At 45.1% G+C, this 12,044-nt stretch overlaps 1 protein-coding gene across 1 annotated transcript in view; it reads right to left on the reverse strand.

The window, feature by feature from the left end:
• Window positions 1-224: 224 nt before the first annotated feature.
• LOC139382868 (aminoadipate-semialdehyde dehydrogenase-phosphopantetheinyl transferase) overlaps window positions 225-12,044 on the reverse strand; it is a 33,707-nt gene continuing 21,887 nt past the window's right edge. The window contains exon 7 of the mRNA XM_071127111.1: window positions 225-2,025. The gene's annotated coding sequence lies outside the window, so the exon portion shown is untranslated. The remainder of the gene's footprint in view (window positions 2,026-12,044) is intronic.

A 12,044-nucleotide genomic window follows, 5' to 3' on the forward strand; every position in this document is an offset into this window, starting at 1 on the left:
CTGGCCCAACGCTCTAACCACTAGGCTACCTAGTGGTTACTGGCCCAACGCTCTAACCACTAGGCTACCTAGTGGTTACTGGCCCAACGCTCTAACCACTAGGCTACCTAGTGGTTACTGGCCCAACACTCTAACCACTAGGCTACCTAGTGGTTACTGGCCTAACACTCTAACCACTAGGCTACCTAGTGGTTACTGGCCTAACACTCTAACCACTAGGCTACCTAGTGGTTACTGGCCCAATGCTCTAACCACTAGGCTACCTAGTGGTTACTGGCCCAACGCTCTAACCACTAGGCTACCTAGTGGTTACTGGCCCAATGCTCTAACCACTAGGCTACCTAGTGGTTACTGGCCCAATGCTCTAACCACTAGTCTACCTGCCGCCCCCATGATGGGTGACAATATTAGCCTATCACTTGTAAATTATATATTATCATTTGTGAATGATGCCCAGTTTAATGCAACGACAGCACACCTCATGTAGCCCAGCCCATAGGCCTATATGGTTTGTATCACAACTAAAGTGGCCAAATAATTTCATAAAATTAGGCACATTAATCCGCTTTACAACAAGTGTAGAGCATAACTGACATACATAGAAATGCACCTTTATAATAAAAGCATTACATACATAATCACATTTGTGGTCACTTTTGAGAAGGGTGTTTTCCTGCTACTGTCGTGTTCACATTGCTGCACTTATAATGTGAAGAAATATCCTAATAGTTTATCAACATTTTAACATAAACATTCTCATCTGTTGCGTCAGGCTCATTGCTTAAAACAGTTTTTTAAAATTCTAGTGGTTGTATTAATTTGGGATCTATCGCATCCCACCACTGTCCCAGACTAGGTTTGGAATATTTATTTCTTTTATAGAATAGGTCAACTTTTGTACTATGGGGAATAGTGCTTTTGTTGTTCGTTAGGCCTATTAATTTTGTTGTTCGTTAGGCCTATTAATTTTGTTGTTCGTTAGGCCTATTCATTTTGTTGTTCGTTAGGCCTATTCATTTTGTTGTTCGTTAGGCCTATTCATTTTGTTGTTCGTTAGGCCTATTCATTTTGTTGTTCGTTAGGCCTATTCATTTTGTTGTTCGTTAGGCCTATTCATTTTGTTGTTCGTTAGGCCTATTCATTTTGTTGGCTAACGAAAAGTAAATGTGGACAGTTCTTCAATATGCGCCTCGGAATTGGATAAGGACGCGCACAGTTGCGTCCCCGATGTGTCTGTCTTCACTTGTAGCCTGTGAAAAAGACCCGATCACATGACGGAGAGCCATATGAGTGAGAGGTCACTGACCACAAAAGGCATGAATTTATTTAGGGGGCATTACGGCCACACCAAAAGGAAGCAGCCGGGAAATCCGAGGCATTATCAAGTGCTTGTCAAATTGTGAATGAGAGACTGATGAAGTGTGTACAGCCTGCACAAAAAAAGAAGAGCATATGCCTTTCATGCAACTTTTTTCAAATCATCATTAGAGTCGCATCATGCAGCCTTAGAATGTATTACAAATCAAAACATACAGTGGGGAGAACAAGTATTTGATACACTGCCAATTATGCAGGTTTTCCTACTTACAAAGCATGTAGAGGTCTGTAATTTTTATCATAGGTACACTTCAACTGTGAGAGACAGAATCCAAAACAAAAATCCAGAAAATCACATTGTATGATTTAAGTACTTTGTGCATAACACAAGTCATTTTTCAAATTGTTTACAGACAGAGTGAATTTTAAGTGAAATAATCTATCACAATTCCAATGAGTCAGGAGTTTACATACACTAAATTGACTGTGCCTTTAAACAGCTTAGAAAATTCTAGAAAATGATGTCATGGCTTTAGGAGCATCTGATAGGCTAATTGACACCAGTTGAGTCAATGTACCTGTGGATGTACTTCAAGGCCTACCTTCAAGACCTCAGCCAAGACCTCAGAAAAAAATTGTAGACAATTGTCCACAAGTCTGTTTCATCCTTGGGTGGAATTTCCAAACGCCTGAAGGTACCACGTTCATCTGTACAAACAATAGTACGCAAGTATAAACACCATGGGACCAAGCAGCCGCCATACCGCTCAGGATGAAGACTCGTTCCGTCTCCTAGAGATGAATGTACTTTGGTGCTAATCAATCCCAGAACAACAGCAAAGGACCTTGTGAAGATGCTGGAGGAAACAGGTACAAAAGTATCTATACCCACAGTAAAACAAGTCCTATATCAACATATATTTAATAATCTCAACCCACCCCATTCATATTCATTCTATACAGTTGAAGTCGGAAGTTTACATACACCTTAGCCAATTACATTTAAACTCAGTATTTCACAATTCCTGACATTTAATCCTAGTAATAATTCCCTGTTTTAGGTCAGTTAGGATCACCACTTTATTTTAAGCATGTGAAATGTCAGAATAATAGTAGAGAGAATGATTTATTTCAGCTTTTATTTATTTCATCACATTCCCAGTGGGTCAGGAGTTTACATACACTCAATTAGTATTTGGTAGCATTGCCTTTAAATTGTTTAACTTGGGTCAAACATTTCGGGTAGCCTTCCACAAGCTTCCCACAATAAGTTGTGTGAATTTTGGCCCATTCCTCCTGACAGAGCTGGTGTAACCGAGTCAGGTTTGTAGGCCTCCTCGCTCGCACACGCTTTTTCAGTTCTGCCCACAAATGTTCTATGGGATTGAGGTCAGGGCTTTGTGACGGCCACACCAATATCTTGACTTTGTTGTCCTTAAGCCATTTTGTCACAACTTTGGAAGTATGCTTCGGGTCATTGTCCAATTGGAAGACCCATTGCAACCAAGCTTTAACTTCCAGACTGATGTCTTGAGATGTTGCTTCAATATATCCACATAATGTTCCTGCCTCATGATGCCATCTATTTTGTGAAGTGCACCAGTCCCACCTGCAGCAAAGCACCCCCACAACATGATGCTGCCACCCCCGTGCTTCACATTTGGGATGGTGTTCTTCGGTTTGCAAGCCTCTCCCTTTTTCCTCCAAACATAACGATTGTCATTATGGCCAAACAGTTCTATTTTTGTTTCATCAGACCAGAGGACATTTCTCCAAAAAGTATGATCTTTGTCCCCATGTGCAGTTTCAAACCGTAGTCTGTCTTTTTTATAGCGGTTTTGGAGCAGTGGTTTCTTCCTTGCTGAGCGGCCAACCTCCAATTTACTCAAATTATGTAAATTAGCCTATCAGTAGCTTCTAAAGCCATGACATAATTTTCTGGAATTTTCCAAGCTGTTTAAAGGCACAGTCATCTTAGTGTATGTAAACTTATGACCCACTGCAATTGTGATACAATGAATAAGTGAAATAATCTGTCTGTAAACAAATGTTGGAAAAATTACTTGTGTCATGCATAAAGTAGATGTCCTAACCGACTTGCCAAAACTATAGTTTGTCAACAGGAAATTTGTGGAGTGGTTGAAAAACTAGTTTTAATGACTCCAACCCAAGTGTATGTAAACTTCCAACTTCAACTGTTGATAGGCACGCTTTATTTTGTCTGGATTAACGTCCCAGATAAAACAAAATATTATTTGCTCATAAGATTTGAAAAACGAATCATCAGGAGTAGGCAGGGCCATAAGCAAGTGAGTAAACTGACATATGAATAAGGAGTTAATCATAAATAGACAACCTCTCCATGGTTGCAGGATCTTGTCTATTTTTACAAGTTTTCTATTGAAATTCATTGTGGAGAGCTTATTTATATCTTTGTGATATGAATACAGAGTATCTACTCACCATCAGCCCATTTTATAGGTAAACTGCAGGGTCATGTAAAAGTTGTATTTTTTAAAGATGAAATACGTAATATTGTACACTTATCAAGGACACTTATCAAGGATCTAGCTTGCGGACTTAATATAAAACTTGAGTCATCGGCATACATGGACACCTCTGTTTTTAAGCCTTGGATTTCTAATCCTCTAATGTTGTTATTGGATCTGATTTTAATTGCTAGTATTTCGATGCGCATAACGAATTGATATGGTGACAGCGCACACCCTTGTCTAGCTTCTCTTGTTTATGTTAATTAAAGGTCAATTACCGTGAGACCGGCAGTTATTTGCTTGACAATCACAGGCTGACAAAATGTAATGACCGCTACAGCCCTAGTCGGAGGTGTAACTGCGTCGGAGCTGTCAAATCAGCAAGCAGCTTCCGGCGTTATAACTATCTCGGACGTTGCAATTGGATGCGTCTTGTTACAGTGGTGAACGCTGGAATGTGTGCTGTAATACTTGTGACTCTGGATGACAACATAATGATGTTTGTTTCTTTAGGGCTGTTTTCCTAAAGTAGTTCAATTGTGTATTGTGTTTTGTTTTCTTACCACGATACTAACGAGTATTGCGATTCTGCTATCGTCCAGTGCCTCGGTTCTTCACCCTCTATCCCTTCCTCTCTCATTCCCTAACTCCAACACACCAACCTCCCAACTTCACTTTCTATATCTCACACTCCCTCCCGCTCTCTCTGCCGCCATCTTTCATTCACTCCATCTTCCCCCTCACTGCCACCCTCTTACTCTCCTCCCCTTCTATCTCTCGGCTTGTGTTTATGGTCTGTGTCATGTCTCTTGTTCGTGGATATTATTAGAGTGATAAGCATCTGACTGCCCGTGTGTGTGTGTGTGTCTGTAGTTTAGAGTGATAAGCATCACATTTCAGCATGCCTGACTGCCCGTGTGTGTGTGTGTGCGTGTGTCTGTAGTTTAGAGTGATAAGCATCACATTTCATCTGACTGCTCCGCCCATCACAACATGAATAAATAACAGCACCACATTTACTCGCAATTACAGCATCTGTTCCAATGGGTACTCACACAGTCTACGGGGCACCCAGTGTGTGTGTGTGTGTTAGATTGAGGTAGAGGGGTTTCCTGTGTGTGTGTGTGTGTGTTTGCAATACGGTTAGAGGGTTGTGTTGAGTAGTGTGTGTAGTCTGTTGTCTGCTCTTTTGCCCTCAGGAGAGGTTTATTTTGGGGTGATGGTTCCTTCCTACAGGACACACTGTCACAGCTCATCATTGTCCCTGTGTTTGTGCTTGGGATGGGGTAGGGGTTCTGCTGTGTACATGTGTGTGTGATTTAATGTGTGTGTATGCGTGTGTATGTATTAATGTGTGTATGTGCATGTCTCCCCACACCTCGGGGAGAGCTACAAAGTCACAGACTGAAACGGAGAGGCCTGATTCAGAGTGGCAGGTCTGACGTTAGTCCGATGTTCGTCTGACGTTAACTGTTTAGGCCCAGCGTGTGTGTGTATTGACCCCTAAAGGCCTCCAACCGCAAGGTACTACAGAGGGTAATGCGGACACCCAGTAAATCACTGGGGCAAAGCTTCCTGCCAACCAGGACCTCTATACCAGGCAGTGTCAGATGAAGGCCCAAAAAATTGGCAAAGTCATGGACTGTTCTCTCTGCTACCGCATGGCAAGCAGTACCGGAGCACCAAGTTTAGATACAAAAGGCTTCTTAACAGCTTCTACCACCAAGTCATAAGACTCCTGAACAATAAAATGGCTACCCTGACTATTTACATTGTCCCTCCCCCACCCCCAGTTTTACGTTGCTGCTATTCTCTGTTTATTATCCACGCATAGTCACTTTACCTCTGCCTACAAATACATATTACCTCAATTACCTCAACTAACCGGTGCCCCCGCACATTGATTCTGTACCGGTACCCCCTGTATTTAGCCCCGCTACTGTTATTTTATTGTCGCTCCTTAATTATTTGTTATTTTTCTATTTAATTTATTATTTTACTTCAGTTTATTTTCGTAAATACCGTAACACTTTTTTTCCCTTAAAACTGCATTGTCGGTTAAGGGCTTGTAAGTAAGCATTTCACTGTAAGGACTAAACCTGTTGTATTGGACGCATGTGACAAATCAAATTCGATTTTATTTTGATTTCTTCGACCCATGAGGGATTCCCTCTCAAACTGGTGAAACCCACCACTCAGATAAATGTGAGCTGCATGTACTTGTCAGTGGAAAGTATTTCCTCAATGCTATTGAAGTTCAATAACCAATTATCAATAACCATCATACTGAAAAAAATGGCGCCGGAGGAGATGGCCGCCGTTTTACGGTCTCCTAACCAATTGTGCTATTATGTGTTTGTTTTTTTTGCGATATTTGTAAATTATTTTGTACATAATGTTTTTGCAACCGTATCTTACGGAAGAAAAGAGCTTCTGGATATCAGGACAGCGATCACTCACCTCGGATTAGACAAAGATTTCTTCAACAACAAGCAGGACTCACACGATATTCTCCAAACACCCCACAGGGCAGACATCCCAATTATTCACAAAAGAAAGTGACGCAGAGGACGAAGAGCCGGATGCCCCGTCTGGACCCACAGAAGACAACTAGGAAAGCTGCCATTACCGTCAACATTACTCGCCAATGTGCAATCATTGGACAATAAACTAGACGAGGTAAGATCACGAATATCCTATCAACGGGACATCAAAAACTGTAATATCCTATGCTTCACAGAATCTTGGCTGAATGACGACATGGATATTCAGCTAGCGGGATACACGCTGCACCGGCAAGATTGAACAGCACACTCCGGTAAGACGGGGGGGGGGGGGCTCGCCTGAAGTTGAGTATATTGTGATAAACTGCAGGCCACACCACTTGCCTAGAGAGTTCTCAGCTATACTTTTCATGGCTTTTTTTTACCACCACAGACAGATGCTGGCACTAAGACCGCACTCAGTCAGCTGTATAAGGAAATAAGCAAACAGGAAACCACTCACCCAGAGGCGGCGCTCCTAGTGGCCGGAGACTTTAATGCAGGGAAACTGAAATCAGTTCTACCAAATCTCTATCAACATGTCACCTGTACTCCACACAGAGACGCGTACAAAGCTCTCCCTCGCCCTCCATTTGGTAAATCCGACCACAACTCTATCCTCCTGATTCCTGCTTAAGAGCAAAAATTAAAGCAGGAATCCCCAGTGACTCTGTCTATAAAAAAATGGTCAGATGAAGCAGATACTACACTACAGGACTGTTTTGCTATCACAGACTGGAACATGCTCCGGGATTCTTCCGGTGACATTGAGGAATACACCACATCAGGCCACATCAGGCTTTATCAATAAGTGCATTGAGGACGTCATCCCCACAGTGAATGTACGTACATACCCCAACCAGAAGCCATGGATTACAGGCAACATTCGCACTGAGCTAAAGGGTAGAGCTGCCGCTTTCAAGGTGAGGGACTCGGAAGCTTACCCGGAAGCTTAAAAGAAATACAGCAATGCCCTGCGACGAACCATCAAACAGGCAAAGCATCAATACAGGGCTAAGATTGAATCATACTACACCGGCTCCGACGTTCGTCGGATGTGGCAGGGCTTGCAAACTATTACAGACTACAAAGGGAAGCACAACCGCGAGCTGTCCAGTGACACAAGCCTACCAGATGAGCTAAATCACTTCTATGCTCGCTTCGAGGCAAGCAACACTGAGGCATGCATGGGAGCATCAGCTGTTCCGGACGACTGTGTGATCACACTCTCCGTAGCCGACGTGAGTAAGACCTTTAAACAGGTCAACATACACAAGGCTGCGGGGCCAGACGGATTACCAGGACATGTGCTCCGGGCATGTGCTGACCAACTGGCAGGTGTCTTCACTGACATTTTCAACATGTCCCTGATTGAGTCTGAAATACCAACATGCTTCAAGCAGACCACCATAGTCCCTGTGCCCAAGAACACAAAGGTAACTTGCCTAAATGACTACAGACGCGTAGCATTCATATCCGTAGCCATGAAGTGCTTTGAAAGGCTGGTAATGGCTCACATCAACACCATTATCCCAGAAACCCTAGACCCACTCCAATTTGCATACCGCCCAAACAGATCCATAGATGATGCAATCTCTATTGCACTCCACACTGCCCTTTCCCACCTGGACAAAAGGAACACCTATGTGAGAATGCTGTTCGTTGACTACAGCTCAGCATTCAACACCATAGTACCCTCAAAGCTCATCACCAAGCTAAGGATCCTGGGACTACACACCTCCCTCTGCAACTTTATCCTGGACTTCCGGACAGGCCGCCCCCAGGTGGTGAGGGTAAGTAGCAACACATCTGCCACGCTGATCCTCAACACTGGAGCACCCCAGGGGTGCATGCTCAGTCCCCTCCTGTACTCCCTGTTCACCCACGACTGCATGGCCAGGCACGACTCCAACACCATCATTAAGTTTGCTGACGACACAACAGTGGTAGGCCTGATAACCGACAACGACGAGACAGACTATAGGGAGGAGATCAGAGACCTGGCCGGGTGGTGCCAGAATAACAACCTATCCCTCAACGTAACCAAGACTAAGGAGATGATTGTGGACTACAGGAAAAGGAGCACCGAGCACGTCCCCATTCTCATCGACAGGGCTGTAGTGGAGCAGGTTGAGAGCTTCAAATTCCTTGGTGTCCACATCAACAACAAACTAGATTTGTCCAAACATACCAAGACAGTCGTGAAGAGGGCACGACAAAGCTTATTCCCTCTCAGGAAACTAAAAAGATTTGGCATGGGTCCTGAGATCCTCAAAAGGTTCTACAGCTGCAACATCGAGAGCATCCTGACCGGTTGCATCACTGCCTGGTACGGCAGGTGCTTAGCCTCCAACCGCAAGGCACTACAGAGGGTAGTGCGTACGGCCCAGTACATGCACATTGGCGACCCGGGCTATCTGCATTGTGATCCACCACCCGCCAACCCCTCTTTTTACACTTCTGCTTCTCTCTGTTCATCATATATGCATAGTCACTTTAACGATACCTACATGTACATACTACCTAAATAAGCCTGACTAACAGGTGTCTGTATATAGCCTTGCTACTCTTTTTTCAAATGTCTTTTCACTGTTGTTTTATTTCTTTACTTACCTACGCACACACACACACACATACCTTTTTCCCCCACACCATTGGTTAGAGCCTGTAAGTAAGCATTTCACTGTAAGGTTTACACCTGTTGTATTCGGCGCATGTGACAAATAAACTTTGATTTGATTTGAATAACTCAATAAACATGTTACACATGACATGGATGTGTTGCTACCAGCAACAGGTGACAGGAAAGATCCATGTTTCAGTATACATTCATTTTGTATTTTTTATTGAACCTTTATTGAACTAGGCAAGTCAGTCAAGAAAACGTTCTTATTTACAATGACGGCCTAGGAAAAGTGGGTAAACTGTCTAGTTCAGGGGCAGACATTTACCTTGTCAGCTCGGGGATTCCATCCAGCAACCTTTCAGTTACTGGCCCAATGCTCTAACCACTAGGCTACATGCCGCCCCAAACAAATGTATCTCTCCCTCATCCTCTCTCCATCTCTCTCTCTTTCCATGTCTCTCTAATCCCTCATTTGCTTTCTGTCACATCTCTCTGTCTCCCCATGCACACACACACGGCGATGACAGGGCCTAAATTGTCCATTCTAATTTGATAACCTACAGCCTCCCAGAGGTTGTTCTCACAAACCAAGGGTAGGATTGAAATTAATAGCCCTGTTATTGGATGACATGTGTTACCATGGACACTGACAGCTCAAATTACTATCTGATTTGTGTCTGGGAAATCCCTAAGTCATTCCCCCATCAGCTTCATGTCCACACTTTGGTTCACCTCTAACCCTAGCCTCAACCACAACCACTACCCTAGCCTCAACCACTACCATAGCCTCAACCACAACAACTACCCTAGCCTCAACCACTACCCTAGCCTCAACCACAACCACTACCCTAGCCTCAACCACTACCCTAGCCTCAACTACTACCCTAGCCTCAACCACTACCCTAGCCTCAACCACAACCCCTAGCCTCAACCACAACCACTACCCTAGCCTCAACCACAACCACTACCCTAGCCTCAACCACAACCACTACCCTAGCCTCAACCACAACCCCTAGCCTCAACCACAACCACTACCCTAGCCTCAACCACTACCCTAGCCTCAACCACAACCAATACCCTAGCCTCAAACACAACCACTACCCTAGCCTCAACCACTACCCTAGCCTCAACCACTACCCTAGCTTCAACCACTACCCTAGCCTCAACCACTACCCTAGCCTCAACCACAACCCCTAGCCTCAACCACAACCACTATCCTTGCCTCAACCACAACCACAACCCTCAACCACTACCCTAGCCTCAACCACTACGCTAACCCTCAACCACTACCCTAACCCTCAGCCACTACCCTAACCATAACCCTCAACCACTACCACTACCCTCAGCCACTACCCTAACCCTCAACCACTACCACTACCCTAACCCTAGCCTCAACCACTACCCTAACCCTAGCCTCAACCACTACCCTAACCTCAACCACTACCCTAGCCTCAACCACTACCCTAACCCTCAACCACTACCATCAACCACTACCCTAATCCTCAACCACTACCCTAACCCTCAACCCCTACCCTAACCCTCAACCCCTACCCTAACCCTCAACCCCTACCCTAACCCTCAGTCACTACCCTAAACTTAGCCTCAGCCACTACCTTAACCCTCAGCCACTACCCTAACCCTCAGCCACTACCCTATCCATAGCCTCAGCCACTACTCTAACCTCAGCCACTACCCTAACCATAACCACTACCCTAACCCTCAGCCACTACCCTAACCCTCAGCCACTACCCTAACCCTCAGCCACTACCCTAACCCTCAACCACTACCCTAACCCTCAGCCACTACCCTATCCATAGCCTCAGCCACTAATCTAACCTCAGCCACTACCCTAACCCTCAGCCACTACCCTAATCCTCAGCCACTACCCTAACCCTCAACCACTACCCTAACCCTCAACCACTACCCTAACCCTCAACCACTACCCTAACCCTCAACCACTACCCTACCCCTCAACCACTACCCTAATCCTCAACCACTACCCTAACCTCAGCCACTACCCTAAACCTCAGCCACTACCTTAACCCTCAGCCACTACGCTAACCCTCAACCACTACCCTAACCTCAGCCACTACTCTAACCCTAGCCTCAACCACTACCCTAAACCTCAGCCACTACCTTACCCCTCAGCCACAACGCTAACCCTCAACCACTACCCTAACCTCAGCCACTACCCTAACCCTCAACCACTACCCTAACCCCCATCACTACCCTAAACCTACCCTCAAACACCACCGTAACCCTCAACCACTACCCTAACCCTCAGCCACTACCCTAACCCTCAACCACTACCCTAACCCTAACCTCAACCACTACCCTAAACCTCAGCCACTACCTTAACCCTCAGCCACTACCTTAACCCTCAGCCACTACCTTAACCCTCAGCCACTACGCTAACCCTCAGCCACTACGCTAACCCTCAACCACTACCCTAACCTCAGCCACTACCCTAACCCTAGCCTCAGCCACTACCCTAACCCTCAACCACTACCCTAACCCCCATCACTACCCTAACCCTAGCCTCAAACACCACCGTAACCCTCAACCACTACCCTAACCCTCAGCCACTACCCTAACCCTCAACCACTACCCTAACCCTCAACCACTACCCTAACCCTTAGCCACTACCCTAACCCTCAACCCTCAACCACTACCCTAACCCTCAACCACTACCCTAACCCTTAGCCACTACCCTAACCTCAACCACTACCCTAACCCTAGCCTTAACCAACCCCCTAACCCTAGCCTAAACCACAACCCTAGCTTCATGTCCACATCCTGGTTCATGCCTTATCCTGAATTTATGTTCAAAGCTGGCTAAACCCTAAACCTAACCAGAACTCCCCCAAACAGGGCTTCCCACCTCTGAATTCCCAATTTAATATATAATATGACTGTATGTAGGCCCACATAGACAGGACTCTAACATGACATTCAGACTGTAGATAGACAGACAGACAGACAGACAAGTATGGGGTACACTACACCACTGCCTACTACCTCTACCTCTCTCATCACCCTTCTTTCTTTCTTTTTCTCTCGCTCTTG

The sequence above is a fragment of the Oncorhynchus clarkii genome, chromosome 24, assembly GCF_045791955.1.
Source record: "Oncorhynchus clarkii lewisi isolate Uvic-CL-2024 chromosome 24, UVic_Ocla_1.0, whole genome shotgun sequence".
Classification (NCBI taxonomy): domain Eukaryota; kingdom Metazoa; phylum Chordata; class Actinopteri; order Salmoniformes; family Salmonidae; genus Oncorhynchus; species Oncorhynchus clarkii.